Source organism: Cuculus canorus, chromosome 1 (genome assembly GCF_017976375.1).
Source record: "Cuculus canorus isolate bCucCan1 chromosome 1, bCucCan1.pri, whole genome shotgun sequence".
Lineage (NCBI taxonomy): Eukaryota > Metazoa > Chordata > Aves > Cuculiformes > Cuculidae > Cuculus > Cuculus canorus.
The window spans coordinates 89,265,670-89,289,112 of NC_071401.1; the positions used below are offsets into that span (position 1 = coordinate 89,265,670).

General features: G+C 57.5%; 1 protein-coding gene across 1 annotated transcript in view; it reads right to left on the reverse strand.

Moving 5' to 3' along the window:
• The window catches only part of BCOR (BCL6 corepressor), an 82,963-nt gene extending 61,692 nt beyond the window's left edge, over nt 1-21,271 (reverse strand). The window contains exon 1 of the mRNA XM_054068497.1: nt 21,024-21,271. The gene's annotated coding sequence lies outside the window, so the exon portion shown is untranslated. The remainder of the gene's footprint in view (nt 1-21,023) is intronic.
• Between the last annotated feature and the right edge of the window lie 2,172 nt (nt 21,272-23,443).

Consider the following 23,443-nt stretch of genomic DNA (forward strand, 5'->3'; position numbering starts at 1 on the left):
GGGTTGAGCAGCCCTTTAATCTTCGGGTTGGTAGTTATCGGCTGCATCTATTTACTTTGGCAAGGCAACTTTTGGCTCGGCGAGCGCGACTCGTAAATTTCACGTTCATAACGCCCATCCTCTCCGATACTCCCAGGTTCGGTCGTGCGGAGGCTCCGGCTCCGGGGCGGCCCCGCAGCTCCCCCGCACCTCCCGGCGCCTTCCCGGAGAAGCGGGAGTTTTGCCACCTCAGCGCCGCCGGCGCCACATGGAGCTCTTCTCGCCGCCGCTCCGTGTGGGAGCGACTGCCAGCCAAACGCCAGGCGATTAACGCCGACAGTTCGCCCCGGGGGGGATTTTTAATCGCCACCTCCAAGACCCTGCGCGAAAAAAAGGCTGCGGAGATGCTGCGAGCTGCAAAGGCTTTCCTCGCCTGGAGCGCACAAGCAGCAAAGCAGGGCGATGAGGATTCAGCGCCAGAGCAGGACTGCCGGGGCCGCCTGCCTGCTCTCCGCTGCTCTCCGCTGCTCTTGCTTATCTCCGAAGGTGGAAAAAGAGGATTTCCCAAAAGTCGTCCCCAGCAAACCTTTCCTCCGCCTCCCCACCCCACCCCCAAAAAAAAAAAATCCAGAAGTTTTTAATCGAGAATCTAACCCACATTTGGAAAACACGCGCGGGTCGCCAGATGCTCGAGGTTGGGAACACAGAGCGCATAACCCACACACGCCTGGGAGCCGGGTTGGCATTTCATGAGACTGCCCGTCACGGGGCTTTGGGTTTTCGCTACGTCTCTCTTTAAAAAAAAAAAAAAAACCAAACTCGTCCGTCACAAAGCAGAAGTGAAATATCCACCGTCTGAAACCCGAAACTCCGGCCGCACCGCTCGGCTTCCTCGCAGGGGAGAGCGGCAGCCGGGATGTGGTCCCGGGGTACTCCCGGTTCGATCCCGGTGCGGCGGGCCACGCATCGCAGAAGGCTCCCACACGTTTTTTTAATCTCCGATAACAAGCCGAAGGACACCTGGCCTATTACGCTGTAAAGCTATTTTTTATAAAGATGTTTTAGAGCTAGACATTAAAAGTTATTAGACTGAACACACGTGAGTTACAGGCACGCAGCTGGAGCAAAGGCCTCTGTTGGGTTCCCCCCCCCTCTCTCCTAGGGAAAACCTCATTAAAATCGCTTCTTTCGGTAGGAAAGCAGAAGTAGCGCGTCTCCCGCTTCACGGCTGCGTCTATCTGGGCTTTGTCCCTGCCCGCAGGTCTGGATCCGCGGTGCCACCGGCCCGCGCTTGCATCACCGAAGTCGCCCACTTCCCTTCCCCCGGGCTGCAAACTCCGAATCACACGTGTGCGCCGACAACGCGGGGCCGGGTGGTTGGAGCAGGGGCGCTTTTTTTTTTTTAATATACATAACTACTGACTTCGAGTTATCTCGGGGTAAACTCGCTCCGCTTTTATTTTTAACCGTAGTTCAACTTTCTTTCTTTGTGAACGCAGTTTCCTCCGTGGCGGGGAGGAACAGACCCGCGCTTGTTCGCCTCTGTGCCTTTTTGTTCCCCGGGTCCCCGAGCTTCGCGAAGCGGGAGGCTGGCGGCTCCAAGGCGAAGACATTGGGGCTTCAGTTCCCTCCTCCCTCGGCCTGGCTCGGCCCGGCTGCCGCCTTCCCCCGCCGCGGGTGCGGGCATCGCCCGGCTAACCCTGGAAAATGCAGAGCGTGCTCTCGCCTTGCGGATTACCGGGCCGCCTTCCCCCGCCTCCCACACGGCCCGGAGGGAGCTGACCCGCGGGTCAGGCCGCTGCACACTGTTCTCTCCCCGGGAGAGGAGCGGGGGGAGCCTCCCGGCACAGATGATGCTTGGGGCTCCGCGCTGCTGCCGAGCCGGCAAGGATGCGCTCGCAGAAGGAAAAAAAAAAAACGGCTGCTCCGATAATGCTAAGTACTTAACCTCCTCGTAAAGACAAATCCATTGTTAATGGCAGAATGGGCTTCTCGCAGGAGGCTTCCAAGTGGGATGGCTTTACGCCGGCTCTCATTTACCTCCAGCGCCGCCTCTAATTAGAAGCCTCCCACTACCACCACCTCCGGCCCGCACACCTCTGAAAGTTGGGGTTTAAACCCCAGGAGCGGCGAGGCCGGGCTCCCGGGCCCTCCCAGCTCTGCTCCCCTGCCACACGGCAACCGGAGCACGCGAGTCTCCTGGGCACGGGAATCGGGAGAGAGGGGAGATGGGCCCTCCGAAGGTAAAATGAATTAATGCCAGCGAGGTGCTCAGACAGCCTGGTGATGAGTGCTAGGAAAAGCCTATAAATAACAGATCACCGTCCTAAGCTCTGAATTGCCCTGCTTGAGTGTGTCTTAAATCAGACCTTTATCATTGCTTATTGTAAGGCTGTTTTTAATGGAAGCCTAGAAATCTGAATAACAAAACAAGACAAGCCTCAATTGGCGTTATACAGGGTCTGCAGCGCTTTCAGGCCTGACACGGTGCCAGCATATTGTTACACCGCCGCGCAAACTCCCCGTGCAATCAAGGGGGTTTTGCATAGCAGGAGTACTATAATTTTACTTCGTAGTTCAGGGCTACTCTGTTGACAAGAGATCCATTATGTTCTCTCCCTCTCCCCAGAAGAGCCCGAGACGCGCTCGGTTCACGGACTCGGCGCCGCTATCTTTCTTACAAAGGCCAATGACAAACCCCTCCGGTTGCGTTCGCCTCGCTCCGCACCCTTCCCCCGCTCCACGGGAGAGGGGAGATGCCCGCGGTCCTCCGGGCCCCGTTGGCCGCTCGGGCGCGGACAGCCCGGGAGGGACAGGCTGACAAACACACCTCGGCCAGCTTCCAGCCGGGAAGCTCGGCCTGCCGCCCGGGAAGAAGGCAGAGGAAGGCGCAGAGCCGATCACACCGGGGCGGCCGCAGGGGGGACGGACTGAAGGCGCCGGGTTGGGGATGTGGGGGAACAGCCCCGCCGAGGGATGAGGGCTGCCCCTTCCACCTCTCCCACTTGCACACCTCGGCCATTTTGTCTGCTTGCGGCTCGCCTGTGTGTGCATGTCCCCTGCCCCGTCCCTTCGGGCTGCCGCGGGGCGGTAGTGGGTGGAAGGAGGGCAGCCCCTCCGCTCCTGCCGCCGAGGAGACGCAGCCGCTAGGCAAAGGCCCCGCAGGGGAGGGGGCGTGAGCCGCACAAGTCGGGAGAGGAGTGAAAATAGGCGAGGTTGCCGCTCTCCTCGCCTCCCCCCAGCCCGGCGCGGAGGGCGCCGGAGAGGCCGGGAGCCCCAGCCAAGGCAAAAGCCCGGCCCGAGAGCCGTGCGGGCGAGGTCGCGCCTCCGCCGTGGAAGGCGATGCGCGGGAGCCTGAGGCTGCGCTCCCTTTTCCCGGTGGGGTGTCTCCGCCGTGCCGCATTCCCATCCCTCGGCATCCCGCGAGGAGCGCGGAGGCTCGGCAGCCGCAAGGCTCTCGAGTTTAAACATCATCATACGGCGGCCGGGGGAACCGCCATGGTTTGAAGGTGTGTTTGTGCAGACTACAGCTTGTATGTTAATAATTGGATACAGTCGATGAATCACCTCCGTCCTCCTTCTGGTTTTGTTTTTGTGTTGTGTTTTGTTTCGGAGGGGGTGGGGAGAGAGAGAGCGAGCGAGGAGACGATGCCGTGGCTCGGCGCTGAATACCAATTCCGAGCCCCGGGTTCATAAACACTAGGGTTATTCACTCCGCCCCAGAGGTGACAGCCGAGGCCCCGCCACTCTGCGTGCCCGCCGCCGTGCGGAGCGGGGATTTGCGCCCCGGCTGGGAGCCCGGCAGCGGCTCGCCGGGGTGCACGCATATGAAATGAGAGCCTGCGACATCAAAGCGGCAGCGGAGCGGGGGCAGGGAGGGGCTCTCGGTGTGTACACGTGTGTACTTTTCCAGAGAAAAGCCCCTCATTTTTTTCAAGTCGGATCCTTTATTTATTTATTTATTTATTTCTCTCCCTCTTCTCTCGCATGGCAGACACGCGGAGAGATTCTTTAGTCCTGTACTTAACACTTCACAGTGTTTTTAGCAATTAAGGCGAGAGGGGGGTGGGTATAAAGATAAGCCACTTTTTCGCCCTGCAAGTGTGAAAGATAAGATAACAGTAAGCTGGGGCAAAACGTCTGCTTACAACCTCCCCCCAGCGATTCTGATCGGTCACCTCTTATCGCGGAAAATGTTCATTTCGAAAGCAGCTTAAAAAAAACCAAGAGAAAATAAAAGTATTTTCCGTTCAGAAATGCCATTTAAAACCTCGTTCTCGCTTCGTCTCCCTACGTCACCCCCTTCCGCCGCCGCGGTACCCAAACCAGGGCAGCAGCTGCTTCCCAGGGCGCCTCTCGGAAGCCGAGTCACGCAGGTAATGGGGACCGAAACCTGCCAGGAGCCCCGCTCCCCCCCGGCCGCCCTGCCAGCCCCTCGCTGCCCGTAAAGCGGGCAGGGAGCAGCGCTGAGGGGGAGGGAGAACCCCACGGCAGCGGGTGAGGCAGAGCGAGAGGCGGGCTGCCTTTTCCAGGCCGTTTCGCTGCAGCCCCTCCGACGGCACCGGGAGACGGCGATGCTCCCCTCCTCCCCCGCCCCAGCCGAGCTGCAGGATCCACCGTCAGCAGCTTCCGAGTACCCTCCCCCGAACTCCCCCGGGCCGTTTCCTACCCCACGCCCCGCCGCTCCCGCCCCGAATTCCCGCGGGCAGGATGCGGGCGCCGTTCCTCGCCGGCCACCGGGCAGCGGGGCTCGCCCGCGCCTGCCACGGCCGGGGCTTTGCGCTCCTTCCCGGTCACCGGAGCCTCCCCCCACACCCGGAGTTTCCCCCTTCCCGTCCTTGAGCCGTCGCCACCTGCGATAAGCCTAGGTGACGAATAGAAAAGGCTTCCCGACAGCTCCCCGAGGGCAAGGCGCGGCCGCGCCGTGTCCCCGCCGCCCTGAGAAACCTCCGGCACGGGGCCTCCACGCGAGGCAGAGCAGTGTGTGTGGCGTGGGCGGGCGGGCTGGCATCCCCTCGTCCCCAGGCGTTCCCTCGTCCCCCGGTAAAGCCACATCCAGGGCCTTTCGCGGGGGCTGGCACAACGGGGACCCCTCGCAGCCCCGAGGTGCGGAGGCGGTGGGGGGGGCTCAGTGGGGAGCCAGGACGGTGGAGGGGGAGCTTCCCCGGGCTAGCCGCATCCCCCGTCTCCTCCTGCTGCCTTTCTCAGAAACCCGTCGGTGCCGCGCTCTCGGAGTGGGTCAGCAGCTGATGGCAAGAGGGGGGACAAAAAAAAGAGACAGCGAGAGAGCGAGCGAAAAAAAACCCAACCCAACCACCCTCCCAAAGCCTAGCCTGGCGCGATTACTCATCCCCAGAGTTCCCCTAAGTCAGAGAAACTTGGCCAAGTCCCAAGGCCGAGCCGTTAGCACGGCCCGAGGCTCCCCAGGCACTTCCCGCCGCGGGGCTGGGGCTGCGGGGCACGGCGGGGGCGGAGGGACGGGCAAAGCGCGTCCCCATCCATCCCCGGCGCTCTTCGCGCTCGAGTTATTGTGGAGCGTTTTATCTTCACAGTCACATCGGCAGCTAACGAAGCTCGGCGGCTGCAGCCCACACGACTTTGGTTCTCTGCATTTATCCTTCAATAAAAGCCGATTCCTTTATTAGAAACAGGAGACGTGTCTCCTACCGCCCCTATCAAATCCCAACTGGCAAGGCGCAGCCGACACCTCCCCCTCAGCCCCCCCCTGCCCGAGAGGGGCAGGCAGCACCACCCCACGGCCCACGCCCCCCCCCCCCTACCCCGGACCCCCCACAGCGAGCATCCCGCTCTCTCCTTCTCCAGCCCCCCCGCAACGCACAGGGGCAACCCTCGCCCCCTTCCACCGGGCTAAGGCCCCCGTCCCCGAGATCCCCCCACCCCCGGGAAGGGGCAGCCGAGGCAAGCCTGCCCCTCACTACTGCGCTCCCCTCGCCCCAAGCACGCCGAGCCGCCTCCCTCCCTTCCGCTAAATCAATCGCCCCCATCGGGCGCACCCACACGACTTTCGTTCCCCTGCATTTATCGTTCAATAAAAGTCGTTTCCTTTATTAGAAACAGAGGAGACGCTTCTCCCATAGCCCTCACCTCATGCCCCCTCCGCGGGCGCAGCCGGCAGCCCCCCCTTTCCCACATCGCCCCCCCCCTCCGCCCCCCCGAGCGCCGCCCACCCCACCCCCCTCGCTCCCACCGCCGCCGCCCCCTAAAAATAACAATAACAGTAATAACAATAATAACAGCCGCCGTCCCCAGCAGTCGCGGCAGCTTCCCCCCCCCACCCTCCACCGAGCCCAGCCACCCCCTCCCCTTCCATCTCAAATCCCCCACCGCTTGGCGCAGCCAACCCGTCCCCCCCTCCGCCTTTCCCCAGGCGCAGCCAACGACCCAGCAAATCCCCTCGCCAGGCACGGCTCGGCCCCCGCCCGCCTCGCAGCCCCCCCTCGCCCTCCCTCGGGCACCGAGCAGGTTTGCTTGCTGCTTGTGCGACTCCGATCGGAGCTACCGGGCGGGGAAGGTTTCCCCGGGAGCCGCCGGGAAAGCCGGAGGATACCGGCCGTGCCGCTCTCCGGGAGCGCGCCCGGTGGAGATCTCCCCGCCGAGGAGGGGCCGGGACGGAGCGCGCTCCGTATGGCATTAAATTAATCGCCCGGCTCCGGAGGAGGCAGGTGATTCTGCCAAACACAATGAGGGGTTTGAGCGCTGCGGAATAAAGCGCCGTTCACGCGGTACACTGCTCCACCGCGGGATCGCCGGATCCTGGGGGGAGGGATCCCGTCTCTCCCGACCCTCACCCGCGGGATGGATAAAGGGAGGGCGCGGGGCGAGCGTCGGGCATCCCGCCCCGGCAGCCCCCAGGGATGGGGAACGGAGGGGCTGCGGCTGTGCTTGCCCCACCTCCTGCCCTGCGCCCTCCCCAGGGATGTGAAGAGAGCATCAGCCCTCCGCGGGGGCGAGCGGCGGGGTCCGCGCAGCCCGTCGGTGGGAGCGGGGCCCCCGGGCGGGCGGCGCTGCCCGGGTGCAGGCGGTGGCAGGCGTTGTTTTTCCTCGGAGAGCGGAGGAGGAGGAGGAAATCTCCGGGTTTTTAATGAGGGGGTGCAGCAGGGCTGAGCGCTGGGATTACACGGCGCGGAGACAGCGCTGCGGGCTGTGTGTGCGCGCAGGGCTGGTAGTCTCCGCCCGTCTGCCTGCTAATCGCACGTTTTCCGCTGTTAAAAAGAAACCGAGAGGCTGTGGCCGAGCCCAGCGCTGTCTCTGTGACTGTGACATGAAAAGATGGCGCTCTCTCCCCTCCCCCAGCCTCCCTCTCGGCTTACACTTCCTCCCCGACAGCTTTTGCCTTCCAGTTTTTTAAAACCCTCTTTTCTCCCTTCCTTCCCCCCTTCTCCTCCGGCCGGATACCACGGGCTTCCCAGCCGATCGGGGGGTCCCTCGGTCGCGATGCTTTTTTTTTTTTTTTTTTCATCTCTACCTCGCTATTTTCGTCTCTCCCTTTTCTCGGAAACGTCGATCTCCCTCTCTTCATGTCTCGCTCTCTCGTGAACTTCTGCTGTTAACGGGAGGCAGTTCGCGAGAGCCGGGATGGGGGAATGAAAAAAAGCGGGGAGGGGGCTACTCAGCCGCTTCTCCCCTCTCCGTCTAATTTCCTCCCTTTCCCCTGAGGCAGCGGGAGCAGGGAAGCGGGCTGGATCGAGGTGTATCCCTCACGGGGTGGGGAAGGCAGGAAGGAGGCTGCGGAAGGCGCCTGCCCGCGCTGGGGACCCGGCCGTCGGGGGGAGCGGCGCTGGGAGGGAGGCGTCCCCATCGCAGGGCTTTAGCTCTCTAGAAATGTTTTACGGTGCTGCGGGCACTAGGGTGGTCCCGGCTCCCGGAGCGGGACCTGCAGCGGCCCCTCTCCAGGACAGAAGGGCTCCAAGTGACAAGTTGAGATTTTTTTTCCCTTTTCTTTCTTTTTTTTTTTTTAAAAAGCCTGCAAATTAAATTCAGTGCTGCTCTCTCCTAGTTTAGTGTCACGGTAATTGCACTCAGCGCTGGGGCGCCGCTCGCCAGGGATGCACGAAGGCCTCGGCCATTACCCGCAGGCTCCTGCTCAGACTTCCCTCTGCCAGCAGCGAGTTGCGAGGGGCTGCCGAGGAACTTTTCACCATCCCCTGTGTTTTCGGGGTGTGCTGCTGCCGGCCAGCCACTCGGAATCCGGGCCAGCGACTCTTGGCTGGGAGGTCAGGATGGCAGCGGCTCCCTGCGCGCCCGCAGAGCTATTTGCGTAAGGATTTGCATTGCGGGAGGACAGGTATTTTTCCTCACCGTGGATGGATGGTAAAAATGCAAAATTAGCGCCACTGTTTCTAGGCAGAGACGCCACGATTACGTGATCTCGCTGAACCTGTCGGTTGTGCTTTCTGGAGCAGCAGGGAAACCGGACACCTTTATCAATCAATGACTCCTGGAGTCGTTCTCCCGGGCACTCGCCGTGTTTATCTCCATCTAACCCCAGGTAGCCCGCGAGTGCTTGTGGCAGCCCTTGCCCCGCCCGGGCAATGCCAGTGCGGCTGGCTGTGCCTTGCGGAATTGCCCGGCCTTGCCGCCAAGGAGCGGGCATGTGTGGTGGCCTTCCCCGACGCCTCCTTTCTCCAGCGCCTACTTCATCTATTCGTTATCAAGGGGGCGGCGGGTGGAGTGACTGAGCCTAGTGAGTTGTCCACTTGTTCATTTCAGGAGCATTGATTTCTGGTTCCAAGGCACTCTGTTCTAGCACTGGCTACAGCTGCGGGGCATTTCGCAGCTGGTCTTTCGCCTAGACAAATATCAGCGAGAATGTGAGCGTTATTAGCCACATAAATAAATCATTACCGTGCGCGCAAATGTTATTTTAGCATAAGTTCCAAGGAGAAAATATCCCGGCGGGGCAGGACGGAGAGGCGCTGCGTTGGAGGGGTCAGCAACCCCCCCTCCCCGGAGCGGAGCAGGGAGAAGAGAGAGGCACGGCTGACCCGCTCCCGATTGAACATTAACAGGGCCGGCCCGCGGGGCCTTGCCTCGCAGACCTTTGTCTGCTCTCCCGAGGCCGGGCGGGGACGGCGGGCGCTTTTCTCCCCAAACGCGACGGCACTAATCAGATTAGCGGCCGGCTGCCCGCAGCTGATGCTGCGCCGGAGCCCTCCCGGCAGCCGCAGTCGAGCACCCTCGCGCCTCGTTAACGCCGAGCCCCCGGCAGAAAAGACGTTTGATTTTTTCAGCCTCCCGCGAAGGGCTCGCTGCCGGCCCCCCCGGCCCCCCCCGCCCCGGTGCCGGGAGCGGCAGCCGCCGCCGCCCGCGCTCGCCCTGCCCCGCGGAATCCCGCGGGTGCCAGTAAAGCCCTGCCCGGGAGCCCTGCCAAGGCGGGCTCGCTTTGATATTCCGCACCACGGCGGCTCCTCCGCTCGCTGCTAATCACGCAAATGCGAGCTTGCTCCTAATCACGCAAATGCGAGTCTGCTCCGGCACTCTCTGTAATAAACACCGAGCGCATTTCGCAGAGCTCCTAAAGTAAATATTGTATCGGAGAAGCGGGGCTGCGCTGGAAAGCTGAAATCTTCCACTTTTTTTGCACTTAGCAACCGACTGAAGCGTTGTGCGCTCCCTCCCCGAGCCAGGCTCCGTGTGATTTACTTTCTGGTTGCGATGCAGATATTCGCTTGTCAGTTCAAGGGCAGGACAGAAACTGTGCAAGCGGAGTCTTGTGAGCGAAAACCTCTCATTTACGAGGTTCTGCTCCACCACCAAAAGCCACCCTCCAGCACCTTTGTTCTGCACGCAGCTGCTTTTATCCCCCGCTCTCGCCCCAGCCACGTCTCCATCCGACCCTTCTTCCCACGTCTCATTCCTCAGATGGATTCCCAGTCTTTTCCCAACTGACCCTGGGGGAGGTGGCGGGTGGGGAGAGGGGGGGTCAAGGGGGAGGGAGACAGGGAGAGGTTGATGATGAATGACAAGGCAAATGATAAGAGCCGAAGCGACAGCGAAAGCAAACAGAAGTGGTCTCTGCTCTCTCGCAGGGCCCAGCCGCGAGAGTTGTGCCTGTGCCATGAAAGCAAGGTTGGCCTCCGCAGGCAGCCCAGCTTCTCCCGGGCGAGATAAACACATTTCGGTCACGTGGCGAGCCTATACGGTGCCATGCTCCTATTTGCCTTCCCCGCTCGCTTTTCACAATAACATGCCATCCGCCAGCCAGCTCCGAGGCTAACCTCACCTCCCTGGCTCCCAGCCACTCGGCCCGGCCATGCGGGGAGAAGCCGCAGGTCCCCCGGGGCCGGCTGTCCCCCGAGCCGCGGCTCCGGTCCAGCTGCCTCCCGGCTTGTGGGCTGGACCGAGACCGGGGCTGCGGCATCGCGGCTTAGGGCTAGGGCGGGAGCTGGCTGAACCCGAGCAGGGGCCGAGGCTAGCCACATTCCCGGGACAGGGCGCGGGGGGAGCGCTGGGGTTTCACCGAGGGATCCAGGTGCGGGGGCAGCCCCGCATCTCCGAGAAAGACGGCTCCGCAGAGAGGCGGGGCGGGGGGTGTGTGGGGGGATCGGCCGGGGCACCCGCTGCGAGACGCCAGCTTTACCGCTTTAAAATGGCCGAAAAGGGTGTCCCCGGGCATCCCCTCCCCGGCAGCAGCCGCGGCGAGCCCCGAGGCCCCGCAGCCGCCCGCTGATGGGAACAATGAGCACCGCGGGCGCGCCCGGTGCCTCCCCGCTGGCGGGGGCAGCGCCGCGGGGGGAGCGGGAGGCTGGAGCTGGCCAAGCGCTTCCCCTTCCCCCGCCCGGCAGAGCGAGCGTGCCGTTTAATCCCTTTATCCCCGCTCGCTGGTGGCGGGGCGAGCCGCCGGGCCGGGAGCCACCCGCCAGCCGCCCGCCGAGGCGACGCGCTGGCTCCGCGGCGCAGATGTCGCCGGGGTGGGAGCAGGGAGCCCGGCACCACCGGCACCACCTTCGCCACGGCCCCCGGCATCCTCGCTTTTTGGAGCCCCCGAGAGCTCCCTCCCAGCCGTCGGGCACCGGAGCCGTGTCCCAGCATCCCTGCTCCCAGGGCAGGGCTCCCTGTCCCCCCGTGGGGGCACGGTCTGCAGCCCCCCTCTCTCCGGGCTTCCCCGGGCGAGGCGAAGAGCAGCCCGCCGTGCGGTGCCCGTGCTCCGAAATCCGGCAATTATGCAAATATCCGGGATGCTCTCCTCTTTGATCTGAACTTCCTCGGAACGCTCCCTTCTCATTACGGAGCACGAAAAAAACGCCCTCTCCGATGTGTAAAGTGACCCAGAGAGCTGCTTTGGTCCCCTTTTGTTCCCCGCACCGGGCTGGTCTCCGCAGCCCCGGATTCCCCAAACGCCAGGGAAGGAGAAGGGCTGCGGGGGAGGCGGCGGGACGTGGGAGCAGCCCTGGCCGCCGGTTGTCATGGCGAGGCCGAGCGTCTTCTCGAGTTATGTGCGACCGAGAGGTCTGTGCCCCGCTCGGCTCCCGGTTCCTCTCTCCCCGCCGCCCTCCCCTCCCGAGCCCTCGGCCCCCCGGATCCCTGCCCGCACGGAAAACGCTGCGGAGCTTGGAAGCGGAGGGAAGTGGGGAGGATTCCCCCCGACGTGAGCGCAGTCCCCCGGAGACTTGAAACTACATCTTTTGCTGTGCTCCTTACCACCTCTTGTCTCGGTTTTGATAACCGAGACTAACGAGGCACTGCACGTACCATAGGTTTAGGATGTCCATGCAACACTGGATGTGATTTTCAACACTTTCAAGAGTGTTGAAAAATCCCAAGATTTTTTTTGTTATTCCCCCCCCCCCCCCCCCCCCCCGCCTCCGAAGAGATACTAAGAAAGTTTGTGCTGTCTTGAAAACTACTCCACCGGTGTAAGAAAAACATTCAGACCATTTGCTGGAGGCCATTTTATGCAACCTCAGGAAGGTTAATAGCCTGCATAATTTCAGGAATACCAGGTATCTCCTTGTTACCTTCTTCCCTTTCCTTGCTATTCACTTAGACAAGCCAGGAGCTCTGCAGGCCAAGCATTCCTCTGACAGACAATGGATTCCCACCTCTCTGAGGGGCCTGCACTAGAAAACTGGTGGACTTTCTCCCTGTTCTGCTGATGTACAGTGCAGAGAGAAAGCCTGCAACATATCTGTGAGACGAAGGAGGGAACGGACTAAGGGGGCTGCCCTGAGAATGTGGATTGCTTCTTTTATTTTGCTGGAATTTGCGGTTTTGCCTAGAAAAGCATCGGAAGATGCAGCATTAATGAAATTGTGCCGCTGCACAAAAGAAAAAAAAATGCTGAGCAAATGGAAGAAGGAGAATTATTTGAACTGTTTTTAAAACGTTGACATGTTTGTTTATAGCTGCTTAACTCTGGTGCCTAACAAGCTCTTGGAAAAGAAGTTTTATTAATGAAAACAAAAAGGCAATCCCCCTGCTTGCTTACAATTAAATGATGACAGCTTATAATGCATTCCTTCAAGACCTCCAGTAATATTTGGGGTCAGGGGACTTGAAATACCTAATTCATAGAGTTTTTAAACCCAGAATGGACCGTTATGATCAGCTGGTCTGACCTGCTACATATCATGGGCCAGTGAATTTCAGCCAGACATTCTTGTATCAGACTCATAAATTCTGGCTGAGCTTTTAACCTGGCATCCAATCTTGCTCTGAAGACTTTTAAGCAACAGAAAACCCACTGCTTGCCTCAGTTGTTCCAGTGGTTATGTCCCCTCACAGGTTTAAAAAAAAATGCACCTATTTCTGCTCAGAATTCATAGAGCTTCATCTTCCAACATAGGATCTCATTATGCCTTTGTCTGCCACATTAAAGAGATCTCTACTATCAGAAATCTCCCCATAGAGACACTTAGGGCACTTAAAGACTATGATCAAACCAAGTCATAGCCTCCGCTTGGATAAATTAATAGATGGGATTTCTTTAGTCTTCTGCAATAAGATGCGATTCCCGTACCTTGAGTCACTCTTGTAGCTCTTTTCTGATCCCGCATTAATTTGCCAATGCACTTTTAGGATGCAAACAGCACAACAGAGCTGGACACAGTATTCCAGCAACGATCTCATTCATGTCGGAAGTGTTAATGGCATCATTAAGTTTACTTGTTTAAAACTCTATGCAGATTACCTTTATAGATAGCCTTAGCAATACTGACTTTATTAAAACCCCATTTAAAAAGTCACCTGTCTTCACACAGACTAGTGCTGTTCATCAAATTCACAACGCTGAGCATTGCTTGACCGGATTGCAGAGGTAGCTCAGTTTTTCTAGTTGGGTTTTTTTCAGTGCTCCATCGGCCCTGGCCTTCAGTAGGGCTTAATATTTTTTTTTCCTTTTGTCTGCAAGAAGCAACTGCTGCATATTCTCGCAATGGCACTAGTCCTGCCTGTGCACTAACAGAGAGACTCATGGGCAGAGCTCCACTACACCATTCTCTCTTTGCGCTCTTCCTCTCACGCAGTGCCAAAGCCCCAATTAAGATTCATCAAGACTCAAAGCAGTCCAGTCCACTCAGTAGCCATGGTTGGGCTCAGTTTTGGGACACTCCTCCCCAGAGAGTTCACAGAGAGCGTGTATGGGGGCTTCTCCATCCACAGCAAACGGTCTTCACACCTGAAACAATTCCTCATCCACCTCCACATGAACGTCTGCTCCAAAAGACAGACATTAAGCAGGGTAGAGCTGTCCCACCGGATACCAGATGAAACATGTCCTCTGATAAAGAAATAGGTGCTGCCCTTCCTCTGCTCATCCTAGTGGTGCCCATCCATTCTTCAGTCTATCTTGGCTTCTGAGATAGCGTTGCTGTGCAATGGCAGGATGGAATGGCAGCACCCCAGAGGACCAAGGTCCGTGTGTTACAGAAACACTAAATGCACTACTCCAGTACCTTCCCAATCTCTGATCTTCTTGAGCTATACCGGGAAACACTGCATGCAGTGACTGGCATCACACAGGATGCTGCAATCGGGACTCTGTGCCATGTGAGAGGTGGCCTGAGTTGTAGCTGAGGTGCCCCGGATAATTTGGGTGAGACCGGCTCCCAAAAGCCTTAGCTGTAGCTAGGATTGCGTTGTGCTTGTCCTCATGTAATGAGGGTGAAACAGTCTGTGCCCCAAAGATGTCTTTCCATATAATTTTTATCCTCAGCAGCAGAAAATCATATAGGACAGACATAGTCTTGGAAATGGTTGGGCCTCAGCTTCATACACGATCCCTGTGCTTCCTAGTGGGACTCACACCCAACCAACACTCCTTTATCTATTTTCCTCCAAAACAGCAGGGCTTTTTTCCATAGTCCCAGTTGGACATTTATGTTAAACATGAATTCGCACTCATGCATCAGACCAAAGGTCCTTTCCTGGCAATCAGACTGGTCCACGGTGCCTTCTAGCTAGCTCGGTTCCTTGGGCTGTTGCCACTGCCATTTCTGCCTTAACAGGGGTCGTGACACGTGCTAGAGACAGGGTGAGCACAGTGGGTCTGAACCATGGGCACCTTCTAGTGGGAAAGCAGCTACAACTTGGCCACAAAAGGTGTTCTCTATATGGGACTGATTCTCCATCTGCACAGAGCTGATTAAGGGACTCATACACCACTTATTTTGCTACTGCCTCTGGGGACACGATGCCAATACAGCATAAAGCCTGTGTAGCTACGCTTTTCACCCCCGGGTGAACTATAATGAAGTTCACGTTATGTTAGAGGACCTTGAAGCTGCTACTGCAACACCTAGAGAGGCACAGCCTGCATAAACCAACAGCAAGATGAGGGAAGCACAGGATTAAGGGTTAAGTTCCTTTTGCATACATGCCCCACCTCACATTCTCTGCCACACAGCTGCACCACAACTGCCCCTTTAGGCTTAAACTATCCACAATAAAATTATTTTGCCCATGACACATGGCACAGCCTTCACATCCTAAGAGTATCAGGCCTCCCTTAGTTTATACTTTCCACGTGCCCTTGTTTTACTCTGAGTCAGATACGTTTCCCTCTCTTCCTATGACTTACACTTTCCCACCTCAGAGGACACATATATCAGTAGACACATCTGATGGCCCAGTTTATGGATATCTTCTTGTACAATTAGTCTCACTCCCTTCCAAAACCACTGCTAGGTAGCCAGCAGGTTCAAATCAGGTTCTGTTAGCCCCAAACATGAAAAAGCAAGCACACAGAAGTCACTTTTGTTATAGCAAAACACCCTTGGGTTGGACATAATTCTAGCAAGCAGCACATTACCCTCACTCACTGTACCGAAACGCAATTTATAATTTTAAAAAGCAATAATCACTCAAGCCATCAGACCTGCATCTTTGAGGCACTGCACACCGCAGGATGGGATTGCTGCTTCTTTCTAATTTACCTGCAAGTGCCCAGCTGCTTGTGGCAACCTGCTCTTTCTTCCTCTCAGGCTGCTGCAGACAACAGTATTTGGATCTGAGCAACTGTTTTGGGGTCTCCTCTCCTCTAACCCTCCAAGGGGTTTGTCGTTAGTTTTTTTTTGTGGACAGCAGAACGAGGCTGTACGTGGAAAACTAATATTGACATTTCCTTGTTTAAATATCATACATCAGAGGGGGGTCACAGGAGCCAAGGCCACCAGAAAGGGTTCCCCCACAAGCTATTATTTCCTTTTAAAAAGCATCAGGGACCCAGCAGTCTCTGCTGGGCCTCACACTCACATGTCTGCTCTTCTCTGCAAGCTGGCTGACCACTGCCAGTGCCACTTAGCAAATACAGATGTTTAGGTCTTTTTCTTTCACCACGAGTCTCACGGAACCCTGCGCTGAGGCCTGGTACTAAATAAACGCCTCGATTAAGCCCTCTTTTCAAGGCTATGCAAAATACACACTCCATCCACTCTCACCTCCGTCTTTGCTTGCTAAGAACGACAGCACTTTCCTATCAAATTTGAAACAAATAGCACTCAAACTTATTTTAAAAATTAATTGAACCAATACATCAACAACTTTCATGTTTTCAGAGCCTGCACAGCCCTTGCCTGGGAAATTAGAACTGCGGGAGGGTAATTTTGCATTTAAATCAATGGAGCTCTCTTTCCTGACAAGGTTGCCTTCACACTTTGTAAAGCCACGCAGTCCTAGTGGGGTTCAGAAGCAGGGAGCCTATTAGGTGTCCTGCACCTACGGCACACCTGCTCTCCTTGCTGAGGGGAGGCTGTGGAGGTGCACAACCCCTTCCTTAGCACCACCCAGTGCAATGCTTTCGGGGGGGTGCTTCTACCCCCTACACACCAGTTCCCTTCTCCTGTTCATCCAAGCATCACCTCAGCTGTGCCTTATTCCTTGCATTTTCCTCATTTCCCATGTGAGAGCCCTTCACCCTGAGAGTCGGCAGGCTCTCGAGATCGGATGCTGAGCTAGGTAAAAGGATGTTTGCGAACTGCTTGGAAAAAGGAACAGAGAAAGCAACAGAAGACATGCCCTTTCCCAGGGAGGGAATGGCTGCAGGATTTCTCTTTTTATCTAAACCCCTGAACGGATTTACCGCTAAAAGAAAGATAATCCACATTATGTGGAAACAAAATTACATTCACATGAACACACGCATACAAACGCACACTGTTCTCTTCTAACTGCAGGACACAGGCTTTGGGAGCGGTGGCCTCAGAGAGCTGTGGCAAAAGAGCCCGTGGGCTGAAGCCAGGAGCTCGCCTGCTTCCCTGTGCCACCAGCATCACTCTCCTGGTCATCTGCCATTACAGTTTTTACAGTTTTGCTTCTCTTTTTTGGGCAGGCAGGAACAATCTCCTTTCTGTGCGTACAGAGTGCCCAGCACACTAGAACTGCTGTCAGGTAACGCAATATTTGCGAACCTGGAAAGATAAAATACCACCGAAATTTAGCATGTGTTGATCTCCCTATTTATCTCTACACAAACTGAGAAGTATTGTAGCCGAAAACTTCATCCTGCTGTTTTGTGTTTAGATGATAGTACATTAGACGATGCAAGGTAGGGTCATACCCTGAAGAGCTCACAAATTTAAACAGAGCCCAGACAGGCTGCATAAACAGAGGTTATAAGAATATGAAGTTATTATTTAGGTGGGCACGTAGAGGTCTTTAAGAGTTTTCAGTGACAGGACTTCTGAAATCACTTTTCCTCCTTTTCAGGAGCTTTCTGGAGGCGGTGAGGTGTTAGGAAGCAGTGAAAAAGAGAGAGCTGTGACTTGACAAACTGTTACTGGGTGAACATCAAAGGTGTAAGCCTGGCTGCAAGAAGGCCTGCAGGATGGTGGAGATGGGGGCCCTGCAGCGTGCTACTGCTGGCAGGAAAGGGCTGGGACTACGAGAGGAGCCTGAGGTGCACCTGTACTCCAAACTGAAGCCGCTTTCGTACCTTTTGGCATCCCTGCTGAGTACTCCAAGCCACTGAGGTTTGCCTGTTATGCTTTAGCAGTGTTCTCCATTGCTTTGTTTCTGAGGCTTAGCTATGGCCACATAAGAGCACTTCCAAGGAGATTTTAAAATGCCTTTGAGGCAGCAAGAGACAGCAGCAGGAGGACTATCTGAACCACTTTGGTCTGAGACATTTGGACTTAGATGCATCCAGGCATTAATTCAGTGAAAGCCAGACAGGATCAGACTGAAACTGGTATTATGCGCTGTTGGAAGCAAATCCAATTCACATAGTTTTAAGCACACGCAAACCATTTTCTATGGGGACCTGGAGTGCTTTACAAGAGCGCTCGAGGGACCAGGTGACTTTTAGCGCAGTGAATTTCAGTAGCGCAACCAAGGCTTAATGTTGTGGCCATAGCCCTCCCTGAGGTAGGGATGACAGCAAAGGCCAACCCAACAAGTTGGAAAGGATTTTTTTACTTTTCCATTGCCACTGTTTTTTTTTTTTCCAGTTTGTTAGTGCTTGAAGAGAAAAGTGCTGTATCTTATCATCATGACACAAGCCTGTGCTTTTCTCTCCCTGATAAAACGCTGGAGATATCTAGCAAGAGAACAGAACCCACAGGGAGGTGCAGAGACCCTGGGGCCATTTTTGCCTACTGCTCTTCAGGCTGCTCAAAAGTTTGTGTCCTACCTTCAGTCAGTGAACAACAAGGCTCAGGGCTAGGAACGGTGCTGGTGTACAATACCTATGCAATAGCCGTCTTGTCACAAGGCAGGGACCTATCAACTACACCCAAACACCACCAGGCCCCAGGAAATGGGTTCCAGCATTGGTTTGCCACAAACCTTGCCCCAAATACGGAAGAAGGACCTTGTCTCAAGCCAGGCTGAAACAGTTGTGTAGACATACATATCCGCTATGTCTCGTTCTTGCACTCTTCCTTCAGGTGCTTCCTTGCTGTGGGAGGGGGCATCCCCAAGCCCTCACTCACGTGTATCTTAAGAACTGCTTCCCAGAAACAGCTTACATTCAGCTTTCCCCAGACAAGGGGAAAAGCTGACATCTTACTTGTGTGCACTTACTCTGTGCACACTTACTCTGTGCACATCTTACTTACTCTGACATCTTCATGTGTGCACACATGCATGGATCTTTCAGAATGCTGTGTGCATGGTCTTTTGCTCTCCTGCTCCCTGGCAGGCCAGTGCTCAGCCTGGCCAGACTACGTGCTACCCCACACCTGGTCTGCATGCTTTGCCCGGGGTCTGTCCCTTTCTCCCACTCCTTCCAGGGCTCCAACACCAGCCATCTCTGCAGCACCGGAGCAAACACTCGAGGTACAACAAGGGCACGTGAGTCATTTTCCTCCCAGCCAGCCCTGTCTGCTGCGCTCTGGTGGGAGCAACGCAGCGATCTTGCTCCTAGTTCTTAAGTGACGCACTGAGGTACAGGGCAGGTTATAGATTTTCGCCTCTCTCTGGCTTTTGGGCTTAGCAGCAGTGCTTTGTACTCGGCAGGCCTTGCTGGCTGCTTGGCTGCAAAGGCTACTCCCTTGCTGCTTTCCCCCTTCGATTCTTCCGCTGTTCTGATGCATTAAAACCTCCTCCAAGGGCCAGGACCGAGGCGAGGGGGCAGGAGGAGCAGGCAGGCTCTGCGGGGCACTGGGGCTGGGAATCGCTCCCGGGTGCTGGTGACAAGCATGAAAGCAGCTGGCCTGGCTCTGCAACCAGTCAGTCGGGAGCAGGGAGTCGTGGTCAGGGTGGTGTCACTTGCATGACCTGGGGCCAGGGCCACCATCGGGTCAGGGTGGGGGGCAAACCACCCTGGCTGGCTCCTGTCGGGCTCCAGCGGGGCCAGGGCACAGCTCATTGCGGAGCGAGACATCGCTCCCAGCCACACACCGTGCTTCACCAGCTCCTTGGGGACCCGGGTACAGGACACCTCCCAGGCCCACACTCCTCCTGGCGAGCTGGCCCTTGGGACACCCCGGGCAGCCCTGCTCCAACGCCGCCCCCAGGGCTGCGAGGGGCTGCGGGACGTGGTGGGGATGCCCGTCACACTTCGCGGGGAGAGTCCACGATGTGATGTCTGTCCCGCCTGGCTGAGCACAGTGAGGGCTCCGGAAAATGTCGAGTGCGTGCTTGGACTGCATCAAAGGTATTTATTTTGGTTGTCCCTTGGCTACAACTTCCATCGTTCCCCTTTGTTTTACAGCAGCTCAAGTTTACTCGCAGAATTAAGACAGATTTGGGGGGGAGGGGGAGGAAGGGGGTAGGAAGCCTTTGTTCTCAGGAGTGTGCTTGTCTTACTTTTGCATCATGTGGCCTGAGCGGCACCCCCGCCCCGGCCGTATTTACTCTATCTCGAGTGAGTCCTTTGAAGGAGAGGGCAGAGTCGTCGTTAACCCTCTGCGTGCCGGCCGGGCCCTCCGCCGGCACAGCCCGTCTTCGGTGGAGACGCAGCGGATCCCGAATGCCACAGCTCCGGGTGTAGCTTAGGCGGCCGGCATCGGTGTCCCCATCCTCCCCCCACAAAAAAGCCCCATCCCGCCGCCGGGTTCCGCGCTAGCCGTGCGCCCGGGGATACCCCCTTGATCACTAGCAGGCCAGCCTGCTTAACGGGAGCTTGGAGAATGCCTACAAACTCGAAACAGCTGCCGGGCTTCTCTCTGGCCTGCCTGCTAAAATACTCCGATCTCCTTTTAATCTGTTTCTTATTCACAAATTAAGCACTTAGCCTAGGTAATAAATCATGAGGCAGTTTACGAGGCTAGCAGGAGACAAACAAGTGGAAAGGGAAAACAATCGCCTAAAAGTGCATTTCGATGTAACTGGGAAGAGGCGCTCGGAGCACCCATCCCGAGCTCCAGGCTTTGTCTCTCCGATTCCGGCCGCCCTCATCGGCTCCACCTGGGAGAGCCTCTCCCGGCAGCCCGCCTGGAAATAATGACTCGGGTTGGCCATAACCTTGTCTCGCGTTCAAACACACACACACACACAGAGCGGCTCGGCCTCGGAAAGGGATGCTGTAAAGAACGAAGTGCAGGCTCCCTTCACTCCGAGCACCCGCGGGGTCCGGGGGGGAGGGCAGCCCGGGCGCAAGAGCGCACACGTTTGCCACTTTGCCCCGGTGCTGCGGGGCGGGGCAACCGGAAAGTAGCGTTTTGGCTACCGGGGTGGCCGGGAGCATCACAGCCGGCGAGGGACTCCCTCGCGCTCGGTCACTGTCACACTCCGGAGAGCGGAGCTCAGCCGGAGCCCCTCGGCTCCTGCGGCAGGGGAGGGGGACGGGAGAGCCTCCGGGAGTGCCGGCAGCGTGGCGGGTCGAGGCAGTGCTGCCCGCGGCGGCATCCCGGGACTCCCCAGCGCTTTCCCCAGAGGCTCTTCCCGGGGACAGCCACTCGGCGAAGGCCCCGAGACAAAAGACCTGGAGCTAAGATCCCTCCTGGCAGACACGCAGCCTGCCCAAAGTATTTCAGCAGAGACTTTTCTCCCCCCGCCCCCGGTGGCTCCGAGCCGGGAGGGGGAGAGCGCAGGGGAGGGCTTGCGGTGCCGGGGACAGGGGGGAAGGCGGGCAGCGTCCCCCGGGAGAAGTGAAGGGGGTTAGCGGTGATTGAAAGGGACTCCCGCGAAAGGGAGCGACAACAGACCTGCGGCCGTCCGCCGAGCGCGATCTGCCGAGCGCTGGGTGCGAAGAGGCGCTGTCAGGGGTTATTTATCTCTCGGCGGAGCGGCGGCTCCCGGTCCCCGCATCGCCCACCGGTAACAATGGCAGCGGCCGGCGGATCCCCGCGCGCCTGGGCGGCGGAACGGAGGGCGGAAGATGCCGCCGCGCTCCGCTCAGACGGGCTCGCTCATGCATCCCTCTTGGCCAGAGCCTCTCGCTTCTGCCGCTCCGCCGAGAGCTCTGGCCCGCTTCCCCCCACCCCCCCCCTCACCCCCCTCCTCTTTCACCGCCCGCCCTTCCCCAATTTTCCATTTTCAGGGCTTTGGCGCGGAGCCAGAAATGTCAGGAGGGGATGAAACTTGACACAGAGATCTCAACCCAGAGCGATTTCCTCCCTTCCCCCCCCACCCCCCAACCCCAACCCCTACCTCCCCCGCCTCCGTCCTCAGCCCCTAAGTTAACTTGAAGATAGTTTGGCCATATTTCAGTTTGAAAAGAAGGGGAAATTGCAGGTCACTGGTGCATGGTCGGGCCGGGCGCATTTTTTTAATTTAAAACGGTAGACACTGAGGTCTGAAAAGCATCTGCAGCCCCTGCACTTTAACTGCTCCTCCCGGCCGCGGCGCGGTTAACCCCTCTGTGCCTCGGCCGGAGGCTTCCCCTGCCCAGGGGTCCTTCGGGGGACCCTGTCCGTGCGGGGAGCCCGGCGCAGAGCCGCGGGGGGAGGGAGGGGCCCCCCCCGGACGCTATCCCAGCCCGGCTCCCCCCGCCTTTGTCACCAAACTTCGGGGCTGGGTCACACCCGCCGGCAGGATGAGGCCCCCTGTGCGGAAGGGTGGCCAAGCGACAAGAAGCTCGTGGAGGAGAGCCCTCCTCCCGCCCCGCGGCGTTCCCTCGTTTCCACCGTCCTCCCTCCTGGGGGGCAGTTCTGGATACGCGGGCACCGGGAGAGATGCTTGGCTGCTCCCTCTGACCCCATTCCGGCTTCCTGGGTGCGAGACCCCCTCAGAGAGGTCCCCTCGCCCCTGGCCAGCTGGGCGTGCTGATAAGGGAAGGAAGATAGGCGCGGGAGGGGGGGCTGGATGGAGTCGGGGTGCGGGAGGGAAAGCTCCCGAAAGGAGGAGCGCAGGGAGCGGAGCCCGAGCTAACTCCGAGGAGGATGCCTCAGCACTTTCTCTATTATGCATTTCCAGCACAAGGAAAGCTAATTCCTCCGCTGAGGGCCTCAATCAGGCATTTATTTGACACTCATGATGCATGAACGGCTAAACACTAGTCTAAGCGGAGGATCAGCCGCTAGTTTATAGCTCGCGAGGCTTTTTTTTTACGCAGGTGAATTATGTTGATCTCTGAATGCCTCGTATTCCTTGGGGGGGGTGGGGGGGTGGGAGGAGGAGAGAGGAAGAAAACAAGGAGGGGGGAAGCATGAGGGCGATGAACTTCTTCAAGATCTTCTCCCACACACCCGGAAAACTCTCTGGGCGGGAGTCTTGGCTGGTACTCTCCCCAAGGCCCTCTCCTGACCCTCAGTGTTCCCCTGCTGTGTCGTGTGCCCCCCCCGCACTGCGTGCTGGCCCAGCTGAGCCCTTCCAGCATCCCGGCCAGGCCGGGCCCCTCTACGCTCCCCTGGGGGCGTAACGGACTGGGGAGAGTCACGGAGACAACGGGGAGGGGGGAGAAAAGGGGGAGGGAAGAAACCATATGGAACAGGAGGAAGGAGGGAGGCGACATGGAGAGAACGAGCCGGGAGAGCAGGGGAAGGAGCAGGGACTCCGAGGCGATGGGGTAGGAAGGGGAGGGCACCGACGGGGCAGGCGGCACCGGCAGGGGACGGACAGACGGAGGGAGGGTGGCCGTCGATCCCTGCTGCCCGCGCCTCTGAGGGATTGTGCCTTCTCCCCATCTCTTCCCCGAGCGCTGCCCTTTATTCCCCCCCCCCCCCCACTTCCCCCTGGAATATTTCTTTTTAATCCCCCCACACTCCTTGGCCTCTTTCCAACTGTTGTTCCAAGACCGAAAAAAAATAACAATTAAGTAGGAGTCATGTCTTGTGACTTGCACAATCTCTTCTAACGCCTGAGTTCAATTTTACACAACATTTAATACAAATATTAAAAATCAATATATCAAGGGGGTTGTTAATGAAATGTTACAGAGAGTGTGTGTCACTAGATAGAATTTCGGTGGGAAACGTGTCTGATTTAGCAAAAGCTGAAAGCAGTTGTATTCTTTATCCTCCTGCTAAAAACAAAAGATAAAGGTGTTCATTAAATCATATAAAATCGAATTAAACTCTATCGGCGGGTTCCTCCAGCAGAACAGAAGTCTGAAAAGCAGGGGATGGAAAATGAATCTCAATGCATCTCTTGACAACGGAACAGGAATCGGAACGCATTAAAAATA